Raw genomic sequence first — 15,853 nt, 5'->3', positions numbered from 1 at the left:
GGCAGCCTTTGTGATGGTTAACTCACAAAAGCTGGCAGAGCTGAGAGAGCACCTAGACTGTGACAACAGCATGCAAGTCAAGTTATCATTGGCTCCATAGAAATCTTACATGAAAAGACAAAGATTCCCATGGATTGGGCGCATTCTTGGTGGGCTTATAAATTGGCAGGGCCATTTCAAGGTCAATTTCAGTAATGTGTACCAATTTCTAAACATGAACGTCCTCTGACCAAGAATTCCACATCCAGAAATCTGTTCTACAGAAATATTCACACCAATACCTAAAGATACAAGAGGATGTTCACAGCAGCAGTGTGAAAGCAGATGTTTGGAACTACCTACTTGCTACTAGGAGAACAGATATATACGGTTTATTCATACTATGGGGTACTATGGCACTATAAATTTTTATGGGGCACATACATTTTTACAGGGAGCATATATTGCTTCTGTTTAAAATTTTAAAAGTAAGCCGATGATTCTTTTCCTTCTGCCTCATCTCAATGGGAAAAAAATCACAAGAAAATCTTTTTTTTTTTTAAATTAATTAATTTATTTATTTATGGCTGTGTTGGGTCTTTGCTTCTGCGCGAGGGCTTTCTCTACTTGCGGCAAGCGGGGGCCACTCTTCATTGCTGTGCGCGGGCCTGTCACTGTCACGGCCTCTCTTGCTGCGGAGCACAGGCTCCAGACACGCAGGCTCAGTAGTTGTGGCTCACGGGCCCAGCCGCTCCGCGGCATGTGGGATCCTCCCAGACCAGGGCTCGAACCCGAGTCCCCTGCATTGGCAGGCAGACTCTCAACCACTGCGCCACCAGGGAAGCCCGAAAATCCTTTTTAAATGTATCGTTGAATTGATCTGCTTGAACACTCTTAACACCACAGGGTAGTAACATGACACGTTGTCATGTCTGTTACAGTTTTCAAATCACTGCCTTTGATTTCCTCTGTGGAATCCTTCCTTATTGTCCCTCCATAGCATCGTGAACAGAGCATATCGTGTTCATACAACTTTGATTATACTGTTCAGTTTGCAAACTCTGACCTCGTATCCAATTCTGATCCCAGCAGGTTGGGGGCCTGCTGTGGGGAGGGGGCCATTCTGCCTCCGGAAACTTCCTCTGGATCCCTCTCACAGGCTCTTGCTGTTCCTTCAGCGATGAGGCAATAAGGGGAGATGAGAGAAATGGTGCGGCCACAACCTCCCCAGATCCTCCCTATTCCACAGTTCCCTCAGCTTTGGCCGAACCCCTAATCTCTGCTTCATCCTGTTCCTGCCAGGACAGCCCAATGCTCCTTGGATTCTGGATTCCCTCACCTGCAGACAGCATGCTTGAGAAGGATGCAGCAAAGTGGCTCAACTTGGCTATCTTCCCAGATGTTCTTTTGACCCATGGGAAACTCACACGTGTGAGCATACTGAGTGCAGGCTGGCCATGGTCTCTTCAGGGACCACATCCCCCAGTTTCCTCTTCCTCTGGGTAGATCAACAATCCTAGCAAACAAGATGACAAGCTCTTCTTGCAGGCATCATCGAAAATTACATGATTCTTTGAGAGTTGGCTTAGGGGAGTGGCAAGTGACTCCACCCCCAGGGAGGGTAATTACCTCTCAACATATGCATTCAAACTCCCAAGACCTCGGTGACCCCCCTCTCCAGTTTCCTTCCCATCCTCTGTCCCCCAAAGGAAATGATCTCTTATAACCACTTATTTATTTCACACATTTATTTCTTTTATTTAGTTTACTGTCAATACACATCAGTTCTATAAAATGAAAAATTATGAATAATCAAAGCATAATCATGAAAATTCAAAGTAGCTATTCAACACAAAAAATACAACCATAAAAGCAGGTTCACTTGTGCACACATAGCAGCAGGAGATGCAGCAGATATTTCAAAGGACAGCAAGTGCTTGCTTTTTCATTTGAAGACCATGGCCATATCAGATACTAGAATGCGTCAGCTTATCAGTGTGTGTTCGCCACGAGAGTCAAAATTCATTTGGAAAAACGTTTTTCACATTGAAATTGTTGTAAAGGACACACTTTCCAGAATTAAGCCTCCTCTCAGGCTTCTTGCCAGTTTCTAACACCTAAAAACTGATACAGAAAATGTTTCCAATGTTAACTATTCTGATTCTTAAAGGTTAGGAAAGGATCTTCAAAAATAATTTAAAAGAATCATTGCAAACAATAATATTGGTACTCTCGCAGCCTTACTCCAGCATGGGCGTCTCTGGTTCTGTATCTGCAGCCTTGGGCAGGGCCTTCACCACACTCCCACCACTTTGCTTGCTTCCTTCCCTGGTTCTTCTACTGGTAGCTCCACTCTGGCTCCAGGCAGCTTTGTGTGCAGTGACTGTGCCTGCTCCCAAAGTCTTGGTCTGAAACTCAGTTCCACAGGGGCCAAGGCTCAGGACATCCCCAACACTGGTGAGACTTGGGGGTTTCCTCCTCCAGCCAGCAGACCCCTGTATACTGGTTGCCACAGTCCACATCAGGCCGAGGAACTCTCACTGTCGTCTTCTTTCTCAGCAGCAATTTGGAGACGATTTTGTAGACAAAGATCCACATCACTGCTGGCACTCTGATTATGTCACTGCTGCTGCCTCCCTGGATGTTCTCTAGACTTTCCCTGGAGGGAGCCCTTGGAGAAGAGCTGGTCAGTGAGAGACCTGGGAGAACCTTAGGACTGGGAAACAGAGAAGTAGCAGGTTAGCTGGGCCGCACGGGGGTGCGGGCCAGAGTCTTTGTTGGGACTGAAGCTGGCTTTAGAATGGTAAACCCCGCACAAGCTGGGGGCCACCTGTCATCTGCCTTCTACTAATCTGGAAGTTCACAACTTCATTGTAGGGCCAGGTGCTGACCACAATTTTAACTGTCACCTTCTTTGCTGCTCTCAGTAGGTCAAAGATGCAAGAGAAACACCAGTAGCATGAAAGAAACCAAAGTCAGTGAAAGGAAATGGGTCATTCAGGTGGAATTAGGTCCCTCTGTTGTCAGCCATGGTAAGGAACCTCAGGCACAGTAACCTAGATTTCAGATTTCTTCTCTGCACTGTTAAAGGCTTAGAAGCATCACTCCCATTCTTACAATAAGAAAATAACTGAATAAACTGAAAAACAATATGTCTTCATAGATCCATCAGAGAACTGAAGTCACAAGGCAAACTGTAACTAGAGAGAGCGGCAGATACAGAGAATCATAGCTTATAGGTGAAACCACACAACTCAGATGGGATTCAATCCCAGCCAAAACTCAGGTTGGGAATTGAACCCACGAACTAGGACTTTTACTCCGCCAAAACTCAGGTCGGGACTTGAACCCACTGATTTTTAGTTAAAATCGCTCACCTGGTGTCAGGACTTACTGCAGCTCAGGTTCTTTATGTCTCAGTGCAGAAGGAATTCAGTGAGAGACAAAATGATAGGTAAGAAGCGGATTTATTTAGTAAGATACACATTCTATAGATAGAATGCAGTCCATCTCAAAAGGTGAGAGTGGCCCTGAAATATGGGGTGGTTAGTTTTTATGGGCTGTGTAATTCTGTAGGCTAATAAATGGGAGGATTATTCCATCTTGGAGAAGGGGCAGAGATTTCCAGAAACTGAGCCACCACCCACTTTTTGGCCTTTTATGGTCAGCCTCAGAACAGTCATGGCACCTGTGGGTGCATCTTCTAGATGCTAATGCATTACAATACGCATAAAATGAGGCTCAAGGTCTAAGGGAAGTCAAATCTTCCACCATATTGGGCGTAGTTGGTTCTAATGAGTTTATGTCATTCCTCAATGGCTATGCCATTCTTTAAGGGTTGTGCTCTGCCCCCTTCCCTCCTGTTTCACAGGGAGCCCCAGAGGAGAAGCCTGCTGGTGGGGACAGTACCAGTAGGAACACAAACTAGAATTAACCGACTGCTGGGGGCAGAATGTGGACTAGCTTGAGAGTTCAAAACTCTAGGGGGGGACCAGTTTAGTCCCCTCTCCCACTTTCCTGAGTTTCACCTCCAGGAGCCCCACCAAGTTCTCACTGTGAAGATTGGAGGAAAATCCCCTCATGCTTCCAGCAGGAACAGTGTAAAAGCAACCATTTTGAAATCTGCCAGAGCACCCTGTTCTTCCTCCAATTCTCTGTAACAAAGGCCAGCACTCAAGGGAAACTACTTTATCTGACCTGGGGAAGGGCAATTAGCCAGCGCCTCTAGGCTTCCTGTCATGTAGAAGAGGGGAGGGGGAGGCTGAGAAGCACTTGTGAAGATCATACCCCAGGGGCCCAGACCCACAAAAAGACTGAGACATAATTATAGGACTATAGAATGTTCCCTCTCCCCAGTGCCTTCTTCTAACTCAGCAACAGAACCCCTGCACAATGACAGAGGATTATAGTTAAAAAAACTGAAAGGCTCAGACTCTATTTAACAAGGACTTGGGACTTCCCTGGTGGCGCAGTGGTTAGGAATCCGCCTGCCAATGCAGGGGACACAGGATCAAGCCCTGGTCCAGGAAGATCCCACATGCCGCGGAGCAACTAAGCCCGTGAGCCACAACTACTGAGCCTGCGCTCTGGAGCCTGCAAGCCACAACTACTGAAGCCCACGCACTGCAACGAAGAGTAGCCCCCGCTCACTGCAACTAGAGAAAGCCCGCGCACAGCAATGAAGACCCAACGCAGCCAAAAATAAATAATAAATAAAATAAATAAATTTAAAAAAAACCAAGGACTTGCTAGGAGAAACAAAAACAAGGACACTAGAGGAAACTGACATTTCAGACAACTACAGCTACAGCAAACAGCAAACACAATAGAACTCCCAGCCAGATCAACGTATACTGTCACACTAAAGCCAATTTACCTGGTTTCTATTACCTAATACATCAAGTTCAGCTTTCAACGAAAATACAAAGCATGCTAAAAGGCAAGAAAAAAAATAGTCTGAAGATAAAAAGAAAGCAACAGAACTGAATTCAGATATGGCAATGATTTTGGAATGATTGGACTGGGAATTTAAAATAACTATGATTGATAGGCTAAGAATTCTAATGGAAAAGGTGAACAACATTGCAAGAATGATGGATAACATAAGCAGGGAGACTGAAACCCTAAGAAGGAATAAAAAAAAAATTACTAGCAATCTAAAACACTATAACAGAAATGCAGAATACCTTTGCTGGGCTCACCAATAGGTAGGGCTGAGGAAAGAATCTCTGAGTTTGAGAATATGTCAATAGAAACTTCCCAAACTGAAATAAAAAGAGAAAAACATAGAAAAAGTGAACAGAACAGAATATTCAAGAACTGTAGGACAATTACAAAAGGTGTAACACATGCATAATAAGAATACCAAAAGGAAGAGAAAGAGAGAAGGGAATAGAAGAAGTATTAGAAGTAATAATGGCTAAAAATTTCCTCAAATTAATAACAGGCAGCAAACTACAAATCCAAGAAGCTCAGAGAACACCATGCAGGATAAAACACTAAAAATCTACACCTAGGCATATCATATTCAAACTGCAGAAAACAAAGACAAAAAGGAAAATCTTAAAAAAAGTCAGAGGGAAAAAAACACCTTACCTATAGATGAACGAGAATAGGAATTACATTGAAGTCTTGTCACAAACCATGTAAGCAAGAATTGAGTGAAGTACTGAAAGTATTGAAAGAAAAAAACACCAACCTAGAAATCTGTAGTGAAATTATCTAAATTATCTAATGCAACAAGACAAGAAAAAGAAATAAAAGGCATACAGATTGTGAAGGAAAAAATAAAAATGTCTTTGTTCAAGGATGACATAATTATCTTTGTAGAAAATCCCAAAGAACTGACAAAAAACTCCTGGAACTAAGAAGTGATTATAGCAAGGTTATAGGATACAAAGTTAATATACAAAAGTCAATTGCCTTCCTATATACCAACAATGAACAAGTTGGATTTGAAACTAAAATCACAATACAATTTACATTAGCGCGCACACACATGCACACATACACACACACAAAGTATTATACGTAGGAATAAACTTAACAAAATAGATACAAGATCTATACGAAGAAATCTAAGAAGTCTGATAAAAGAAATCAAATAAATTCTAAATAAATGTAGAGATATGCCATGTACATGGAAAGGAATATTCAATATTGTTAAACTGTTAATTCTTCTTATTGATTTATAGATTCAATGCAATCCCAATCAAAATCCCAGCAAGTTATTTTGTGAATATCAACAAACTGATTCTAAATCTAATATGGAGCTGCAAAAGACCCAGAGTAACCAACACAATCATAATGAAGAACAAAGTCAGAAGACTGACACAATTCAATTTCAAGATTTACTGTAAAGCTACAGTAATTATGACAGTGTGACACTGGCAAAAGAATAAATGGATCAATGGAAAGGAATAGAGAACCCAGAGATAAACCCATGCAAATATAGCCAACTAATCTTTGTTAAGCAATGGTACTGGAACAACTGGACATCCACATGCAGAAGAAGAAGAAGGAGAAGAATTTAGACACTGACCTTGCACCTTTCACAAATATTCAAAATGGATCATAGACCTAAATGTAAAATGCGAAACTACAAAACTTCTAGAAGATAACATAGGAGAAAATCTAGGAGACCTTGGTTTGGTAATAAGATTTCAGATAAACACCAACAGCATGATCTATGAAAGAAAAAAATTATACATTGGATTTCATTTAAAACTTCTGCTCTGTGAAAGACAGTGTTAAAAATAAAAATACAAGCCACAGACTGATAGGAAATATTTGCAGAATACATATCTGATAAAGGACTTGTATCCAAAATATACCAAGAATGCTTAAAACTCAACAACAAATCCAGTTTTTAAATGGGCAAAAGATCCAAACAGACACTTCAAAGAAGATGTACAGATGACAAATAAGCATATGAAAACATGTTCAACGTCATATGCCATTAGAGAATTGCAAATAAAAACATCAGGTTATCACTACACACCTATTAGAATGGCTAAAATCCAAAACACTGACAAACACCAAACACTGACAAGGATGTGGAGCAACAAGAACTCTCATTCACTGCTAGTTGAGAATGCAAAAATGATGCAGTCATTTTGAAAGACAGTTTAGTTTCTTACACAGCTAAATATAGTCTTATGACCATAATTCAGCCTTGCCATATGATCCAGCAATCACACCCCTCAGTATTTGCCTAAATGAATTGAAAATTTATGTCCACATTAAAAAAAAAAAACCTGAATGTGAATGCTTATAGAAGCTTTATTCATAATTGCTGAAAACTGGAAGCAACTAAGATGTTCTTTAAAAGGTGAATGGATAAACAAACTGTAGTACATCCATACAATGTAATATTATTCAGCAATAAAAGAAATGATCTATCAAGCCACAAAAAGACACATAAAAACCTTAGATGCATATTACTTAGTGAAAGAAGCCAATCTAAAAGGCTATATACTGTAAGATTCCAACTATATGACATTCTGGAAGAGGCAAATATATAGAATCAATGAAAAGATAAAATATAGAATCAATGAAAATATAAAATTGTTATCAGGGGTTTGGGGGGAGAAAGGGAGGGATAAATAGGTGGAGCACAGGGGATTTTTATGGCAGCAAAACTATTCTGTATGATACTGTAATGAGGATATATGACTATGCACTTGGTAAAACCCATATAATATACAACACCAAGAGTGAACCCTAATGTAAACTATGGATTTTAGTTAATAATAAAGTATCAATATTGGTTCATGAGTTGTAACAAATATACAACACCAGTGCAAGATGTTAATAATAGGGGAAACCTTGAGTGGGGGAGGCAAGGGGTATGAAGGAATCATCTATACTTTCTGCTCAATTTTTTTAAACCTAGAACTGCTCTAAAAGATAAACAAAATTGACAAACCTTTAGCTAGACTAAGAAAAAGAGAGGAAGCCTCAAATAAATAAAATTAGAAATGAAAGAGGAGGCATTACAACTGACACCACAGAAATACATAGAATTGTAAGCGACTGCTATGAACAATTATATTCCAACAAATTGCATAACCTAGAAGAAATGGATACATTTCTATCAAGGCTGAATCAGGAAGAAATAGAAAATCTGAACAGACCAATAATAAGTAAAAAGGGATTGAATCAGTAATCAAAAAACTCCCAACACAGAAAACTCTAAGACCAGACAACTTCACTGGTGAATTCTACTACACATTTAAAGAAGAATTAACAGCAATATTACTCAAACCCTTCCAAAATATTGTGAAGGAGAGAACACTTCCAAACTCATTTTACAAAGACAGCATTACCTTCATGCCAAAACCGGATAAGGATACCACAAGAAAAGAAAACTATAGGCCAATATCCCTGATTAATATAGGTGCAAAAATTCTCAACAAAATATTAGCAAACTGAATTCAAGAATACATAAAAAGGATTATATACCATGACCAAGTGGGATTTATTCCTGGGATGCAAGGATGGTTCAACATACGCAAATCAATAACTGTAATACATCACATCAACAAAATGAAAGATAAAATCAGGATTATATCAAGAGACACAGGAAAAAAATTGACAAAATACAACATCCTGTCATGATAAAAACCCTTAATGGATTGGGTATAGAAGGAACATACCTCAATACAATAAAGGCTATATATATGTCAAACCTATAGCTCACATTATACTCAATGGAGGAAAATTGAAAGCTCTTCCTCTCAGATCAGGAACAAGACAAGGATGTCCACTCTCACCACTCCCATTTAGTACTAGAAGTCCTAGCTGGAGCAATTAGGCAAGACAAAGAAATAAAGGGCATCCAAATTGGAAACAAAGAAGAAAAATTGTTGCTATTTGCCAATGATATGGTCTCACATATTAAAAAACCCAAAGTCAATCAAAAAACTAATTGCCCTAACTAGGACTTCTAGTACTATATTGAATAGGAGTGGCAAGAGTGGTCTACTCAGCCATAAAAATGAATGAATTTTTGTCATCTGCAACATGGATGGACCTGGAGGGTATGACGTTTAGTGAAGTAAACCAGACAGAGGAAGACAAATACTGTATGTTTTCACTTGTATGTGGAACCTAAAAAATGAAGCTAATGAATGAATATAATAAAACAGAAACAGACTCACAGATATAGAGAACAAACTAGTGGTCACCAGTGGGGGAAAGAAGGGAGGAGGGGCAAGATAGATGTATGTGATTAGGAGGTACAAATTACTATGTATAAAATAAATAGGCTACAAGGATACAGCACAAGGAACATAGCCAGTATTTTATAATAACTTTAAATAGAGTATATAAAAATATTGAATCACTATGTTATACACCTGAAACTAATATTGTAAATCATTATACTTCAATAAAAAATAAAAATGAAGGAAAAATTTTTTAAAAAAGGAGAGAAAACTATTGGAACTAATCAATAGTTTCAGTAAAGTTGTAGGATACAATATCAATATTCAGAAATCAGTTGCATTCCTTTACACTAATGATGAAGCATCTGAAAAAGAAATAAAGAAAACTATCTTGGGGCTTCCCTGGTGGCTCAGTGGTTAGGAACCCGCCTGCCAATGCAGGGGACGAGGATTCGAGCGCTGGTCCAGGAAGATTCCACATGCCGTGGAACAACTAAGCCCGTGCACCACAACTACTGAGCCTGTGCTCTAGAGCCTGTGAGCCACGACTACTGAGCCCACGTGCCACAACTACTGAAACCCACGTGCCTAGAGCCCGTGCTCTGCAACAAGAGAAGCCACTGCAATGAGAAGCCCGCTCACTGCAACAAAGAGTAGCCCCCGCTCACTGCAACTACAGAAAGCCCACGCACAGCAACAAAGACCCAATGCAACCAAAAATAAATAATAAATTAAAAAAAAAGAAAACTATCTCATTCACAATAGCATCAAAAACAATAAAGTACTTAGAAATAAATTTAACCAAGGAAGTGAATGATCTGTACAATGAAAAGTAAAGATTTTGCTGAAAGAAATCAAAGATAATCAAACAAACGGAAAGACTTTTCATGTTCATGTATTGGAAGAATTAATATTGTTAAAATCGCTATACTACCCAAAGCCACCTACAGATTCAGCACAATCCTGATCAAAATAGCAAAAGCATTCTTCACAGAAGTGGAAGAAATAATCCTAAGATTTGTGTGAAACTACAAAAGACCCTGAATAGCCAAAGCAATCCTGAGAAAAGAAAACAAAGCCAGAGGTATCATGCTTCCTGATTTCACACTATATTACAAAGCCATAGTAATAAAAACAGCATGGTACTAGTATAAAAATAGACACATAGACCAATGGAACATTATAGAGAGCTTGGAATTAAACCCCCGCATACATGGTTAACTAATATTCGACAAGGGAGCCAAGAACACCCAATGGGGAAAGAAGAGTCTCTTCAACAAATCATGCTAGGAAAACTAAAGAAACACATGCAGAAAAAGAAATTTGGACCGCTATCTCACATCACTCACAAAAATTAACTCAAACTGGATCAAAGACTTAAACATAAAACCTGATACCACAAAACTCCTAGGGGAAAAAAAAGTGTAAGGAAGAAGCTCCTCAATATTGGTCCTGGAAATGATTTTTTGTATATGACACCAAAAACACAAACACCAAAAGCAAAAATTAATCAATAGAACTATATCAAACTCAAAAGCTTCTGCTCAGCAAAAGAAACAATTAACAAAATGAAAAGACAACCTATAGAATGGGAGAAAAATTTTGCAAATCATATATTGGATAAGGGGTTAATATCCAAAACATATGAAGAATTCATACAACTTAACAACAACAACAACAACAAAAATCCAATTTTAAAATGCACAGAAAAACTAAATGGGCATTTTTCCAAAGAGGACATTAAAATGGCCAACAGGCACATGTAAAGATGCTCAACATCACTAATAATCAAGGAAATGAAAATCAAAACCACAAGAAGATATTACCTCCCACCTATCAGAATGGGTATCATCAAGAAGACAAGAGAAAACAGGTGCTGGTGAGGATGGAAATCCAACAACTATGGAAAACCATATGGAGGTTCCTCAAAAAATTAAAAATAGATCTACCATATGTCCCAGCAATTCCACTTCTGGGTATGTACCCAAAGGAAATAAAAACATTATTTTGTAGAGCTATATGCACTCCCACATTTATCTCAGCATTATTCACCATAGCCAAGATATGGAAACAGCCTAAATGCCCATCAGCAGATGAATGGATAAAAAAGATGTGGTATATATTCGCATGGATCATTCAACCATGAAAAGGAAGATATCCTGCCATTTGAAACAACAAAAATGGACCTTGAGCACATTATGCTAAGTGAGATAAATCAGACAGAGAAAGACAAGTACTATATGACATAGCTTATATTTGGAATCTAAAAAAGTCTGATAGGTAAAAAACAGAGTAAAATGGTGGTTACCAGGGGATGGGGGTTAGGGGGATAAGACTGATGTTGTTTAAGGATACAAACTTGCAACAAGTAGTAAAGAAGCATTTGAAATTTAATGCACATTATAATGAATATAGACAATAATATTATGCTATAATTATGTAATGTGTTAAATATCACTACAATGGCAGGCATATTACAATGTATAAATGTATCAAAGTAACATGTTGCATACCTTAAATTTACATAGTGTTATATGTCAAAGTTATTCAATTAAAAAATATACACATACAAAATAAAAAATAAAACTGCTCTGGAACATAAAGTAATAAGAAAAAAGGTAGTGCAAAACAAGCCATCAACAAAATGAAAAGGTAACCTACTAAATGGGAGAAAATATTTGCAAATCATATCTGATAAAGGGTTTTAATCTAAAAAATATAAAAACTCATGCAATTCAATTGAAAAAAAAATAAACTATCCAATTTAAAAATGGGCAGAGAATCTGAGTAGACATTTTTCCAAAGAAGACATACAGATAGCCAACAGATATGTGAAAAGATACTCAACATCACTAATCATCAAAGAAATGCAAATCAAAACCACAATGAGATATCACCTCACGCCTGGCAGAATGGCTGTTACCAAAAAGACAAAAGATAATAAGTGTTGGCAAGGATGTGAAGAAAAGGAAACACTTGTGCACTGTTGGTGGGAATGTAAATTGGTGCAGCCACTATGGAGAACAGTATGGAGGTTCCTCAAAAGATTAAAAACAGAACTACCATATGATCCAGCAATTCTACTTCTGGGGTATTTATCCAAAGAAAATTAAAACACTTAACTTAAAAAGATATCTTCACCCCCTTGTTCATTGCAGCATTATTTACAATAGCCAAGATGTGGAAACAACCTAAGTGTGCATCAGTGAATGAATGAATAAAGAAAATGTGGTATATGTATATATACATATATATATATATATATATATACACACACACACAATGGAATATTATTCAGCCATAAAAATTAAGGAAATCCTGCCATTTGTGACAATATGGATGGATCGTGAATGCATTATGTATGCTAGGTGAAATAAGTCAGAAAGATAAATACTGTATCCTCTCACTTATATGTGGAATCTATTAAAAAAAAAAAAAAAGGAAAAAAGTAGCCTAGATTTGGGGAAAGTAGGTTTCCAAAATCTCAGAGAAAGGAGGGCTAGGACCTGTGTCCCCACATTCATGAAGTTAGTAGCTCCAGAACCATGTGGTAAGGGAGCCACAGCAGAATTCCTAGAGAAATATGGCAGTGATCTTAATTGAAAAGAAAAGGAATGAGGAACAGTAGAGACCCATGTGGCAGCTCAAGGACCTCTGCAAAATCAGGCAGGATAAACAGACGTGGAGAGCCACTGGCCCTGCACAAGACCTCAGAGACAGGCACAGTTGGACTAAGACTCAGGCCACTGTGGTCCTACTTTCAGAGAACAGGAAGCTTCGCCTGCAGCAGGTGCTTGGCAAATCATGCACTGGTAGATTTGACTAATGCGCTCAAAGCTCAGAGGGTGTCAGGCTCTATGCTGGGGGGGCTGAGGATCCAGTGTGGGTCTTATGGCCTAGCAGGAAGTGAAGGCATCGATCACTTATATGTGGCAGGAGCATGAGAGCTAGGAACTGGGAAATTGAGAAGCCAAGTGGGTGCATGATGGGATCCTTACCTGAGCAGGGGATGGGGTGGGGACAAGGAAGATCTCTGAAAGGAAGAGAGGCCTGAAAGATGTCTCATCAAGGCCCAGGAGAAAGGGCTGGGGAGAAGGAAAGGTGCAGTCCATGCCACAGAACCAAGGGAGCCCCCAAGAACTTGATAATTACAGCAGGGCTGGGGTAAATGAGTGACTGGAGGAGGTTTGGGGGCAGGACAGAGAGGCCTTGGGGACACAAGAAGAGAGCTAGGTGTTCCCCAAGGGGCAATAGGAGACCATGGCAGATGGGTCACACCCACAATTAAAATCAGATTTTTCACTTTTAAGTATTCTTTCAGGGTACAGAAGTTAGAAAATAAAAAGTGAGAGTAGGTCACAGACATAAAAAACAAACCTATGGTTACCAAAGGGGAAAGGGGGGAGGGATAAATTAGGAAATTGGGATTAACATATACACACTATTATACATAAAACAGATAACCAATGAGGGATCTATCATAAAATAGATAACCAACGAGGAATAACCAACTGTGCTACAGTATAGCACAGGGAACTACACTCAGTATTTTGTAATAAACTAGAAGGGAAAAGAATCTGAAAAAGAATATAGATATATATGTAAAACTGAATCACTGTGCTGTATACCTGAAACTAAAACAACATTTATTTACTTATTTATTTTAATTTTTAATTTTTTAAATTTTCTTATTTTTTTAACATCTTTATTGGAGTATAACTGTTTTACAATATTGTGTTAGTTTCTGCTGTATAACAAAGTGAATCAGCTATACATATACATATATCTCCATATCCCCTCCCTCTTGCGTCTCCCTCCCACCCTCCCTATTCCACCCCTCTAGGTGGTCACAGAGCACCGAATGATCTCCCTGTGCTATACAGCTGCTTCCCACTAGCTATCTATTTTACATTTGGTAGTGTATATATGTCCATGCCACTCTCTCATTTCATCCCAGCTTACCCTTCCCCCTCCCCGTGTCCTCAAGCCCATTCTCTATGTCTGCATCTTTATTCCTGTCCTGCCCCTAGGTTCTTCAGAATCTTTTTTTGTTTTTTTTAGATTCCACATGTATGTGTTAGCATACGGTATTTGTTTTTCTCTTTCTGACTTATTTCACTCTGTATGACAGACTCTAGGTCCATCCACCTCACTACAAATAACTAAATTCTGTTTCTTTTTTATGGCTGAGTAATATTCCATTGTATATATGTGCCACATCTTCTTTATCTATTCATCTGTCGATGGACACTTAGGTTGCTTCCATGTCTTGGCTATTGTAAATAGAGGTGCAATGAACATTTTGGTACATGACTCTTTTTGAATTATGGTTTTCTCAGGGTATATGCCCAGTAGTGGGATTGCTGGGTTGTATGGTAATTCTATTTTTAGTTTTTTAAGGGATCTCCATACTGCTCTCCATAGTGGCTGTATCAATTTACATTCCCACGAACAGTGAATGAGGGTTCCCTTTTCTCCACGCCCTCTGCAGCAGTTATTGTTTGTAGATTTTTTGATGATGACCATTCTGACCAGTGTGAGGTGATACCTCATTGTAGTTTTGATCGGCATTTCTCTAATAATTAGTGATGTTGAGCAGCTTTTCATGTGCCTCTTGGCCATCTGTATGTCTTCTTTGGAGAAATGTCTATTTAGGTCTTCTGCCCTTTTTTGGATTGGGTTGTTTGTTTTTTTGATGTTTATCTGCATGAGCTGCTTGTATATTTTGGAGATTAATCCTTTGTCAGTTGCTTCATTTGCAAAGATCTTCTCCCATTCTGAGGGCTGTCTTTTCATCTTGTTTATGGTTTCCTTTGCTGTGGAAAAGCTTTTAAGTTTCATTAGGTCCCATTTGTTTATTTTTGTTTTTATTTCCATTACTCTAGGAGGTGGGTCAAAAAGGATCTTGCTGTGATATATATGGTAGAGTGTTCTGCCTATGTTTTCCTCTAAGAGTTTTATAGTGTCTGGCCTTACATTTAGGTCTTTAATCCATTTTGAGTTTATTTTTATATATGGTCTTAGGGAGTGTTCTAATTTCATTCTTTTACACGTAGCTGTTCAGTTTTCCCAGTACCATTTGTTGAAGAGACTGTCTTTTCTCCATTGTATATTCTTGCCTCCTTTGTCCAAGATAAGGTGACCATACATGCATGGGTTTATCTCTGGGTTTTCTATCCTGTTCCATTGATTTATATTTCTGTTTTTGTCGCAGTACCATACTCTCTTGATTACTGTAGCTTTGTAGTATAGTATGAAGTCAGGGAGCCTGATTCCTCCAGCTCTGTTTTTCTTTCTCAAGATTTCTTTGGCTCTTTGGGGTCTTTTGTGTTTCCATACCAACTGTGAAATTTTTTGTTCTAGTTCTGTGAAAAATGCCATTCGTAATTTGATAGGGATTGCACTGAATCTTTAGATTGCTTTGGGTAGTGTAGTCATTTTCACAATATTGATTCTTCTAATCCAAGAACGTGGTATATCTCCCCATCTGTTTGTATCATCTTTTTTTTTAACATCTTTATTGGAGTGTAATTGCTTTACAATGTTGTGTTAGTCTCTGCTGTATAACAGTGCCTCAGCTGTACGTATATATATATCCCCATATCCCCTCCTTTTTGCGTCTCCCTCCCACCCTCCCTATCCCAACCCTCTAGGTGGTCACAAAGCACCGAGCTGATCTCCCTGTGCTATTTGGCTGCTTCCCACTA

General features: G+C 38.8%; 1 protein-coding gene and 1 long non-coding RNA gene across 2 annotated transcripts in view; one reads left to right on the top strand and one right to left on the bottom strand.

The window, feature by feature from the left end:
* Positions 1-15,853, top strand: part of BTNL9 (butyrophilin like 9) — a 47,209-nt gene that overhangs the window by 23,152 nt on the left and 8,204 nt on the right. The gene's annotated exons all lie outside the window — the stretch shown is intronic.
* LOC309658797 overlaps positions 833-15,853 on the bottom strand; it is a 41,293-nt gene continuing 26,272 nt past the window's right edge. The window contains exons 4-6 of the long non-coding RNA XR_014262394.1: positions 5,166-5,243; positions 4,856-4,911; positions 833-2,695 (exon numbers count right to left, since the gene is read on the bottom strand). This is a non-coding gene — a long non-coding RNA (uncharacterized lncRNA). The remainder of the gene's footprint in view (positions 2,696-4,855; positions 4,912-5,165; positions 5,244-15,853) is intronic.

Source organism: Balaenoptera physalus, assembly GCF_965194825.1.
Source record: "Balaenoptera physalus genome assembly, chromosome: 3".
Classification (NCBI taxonomy): Eukaryota; Metazoa; Chordata; class Mammalia; order Artiodactyla; family Balaenopteridae; genus Balaenoptera; species Balaenoptera physalus.
The sequence above is the reverse complement of the archived record's forward strand: the minus strand, read 5'-3'. Positions and strand labels throughout refer to the sequence as shown.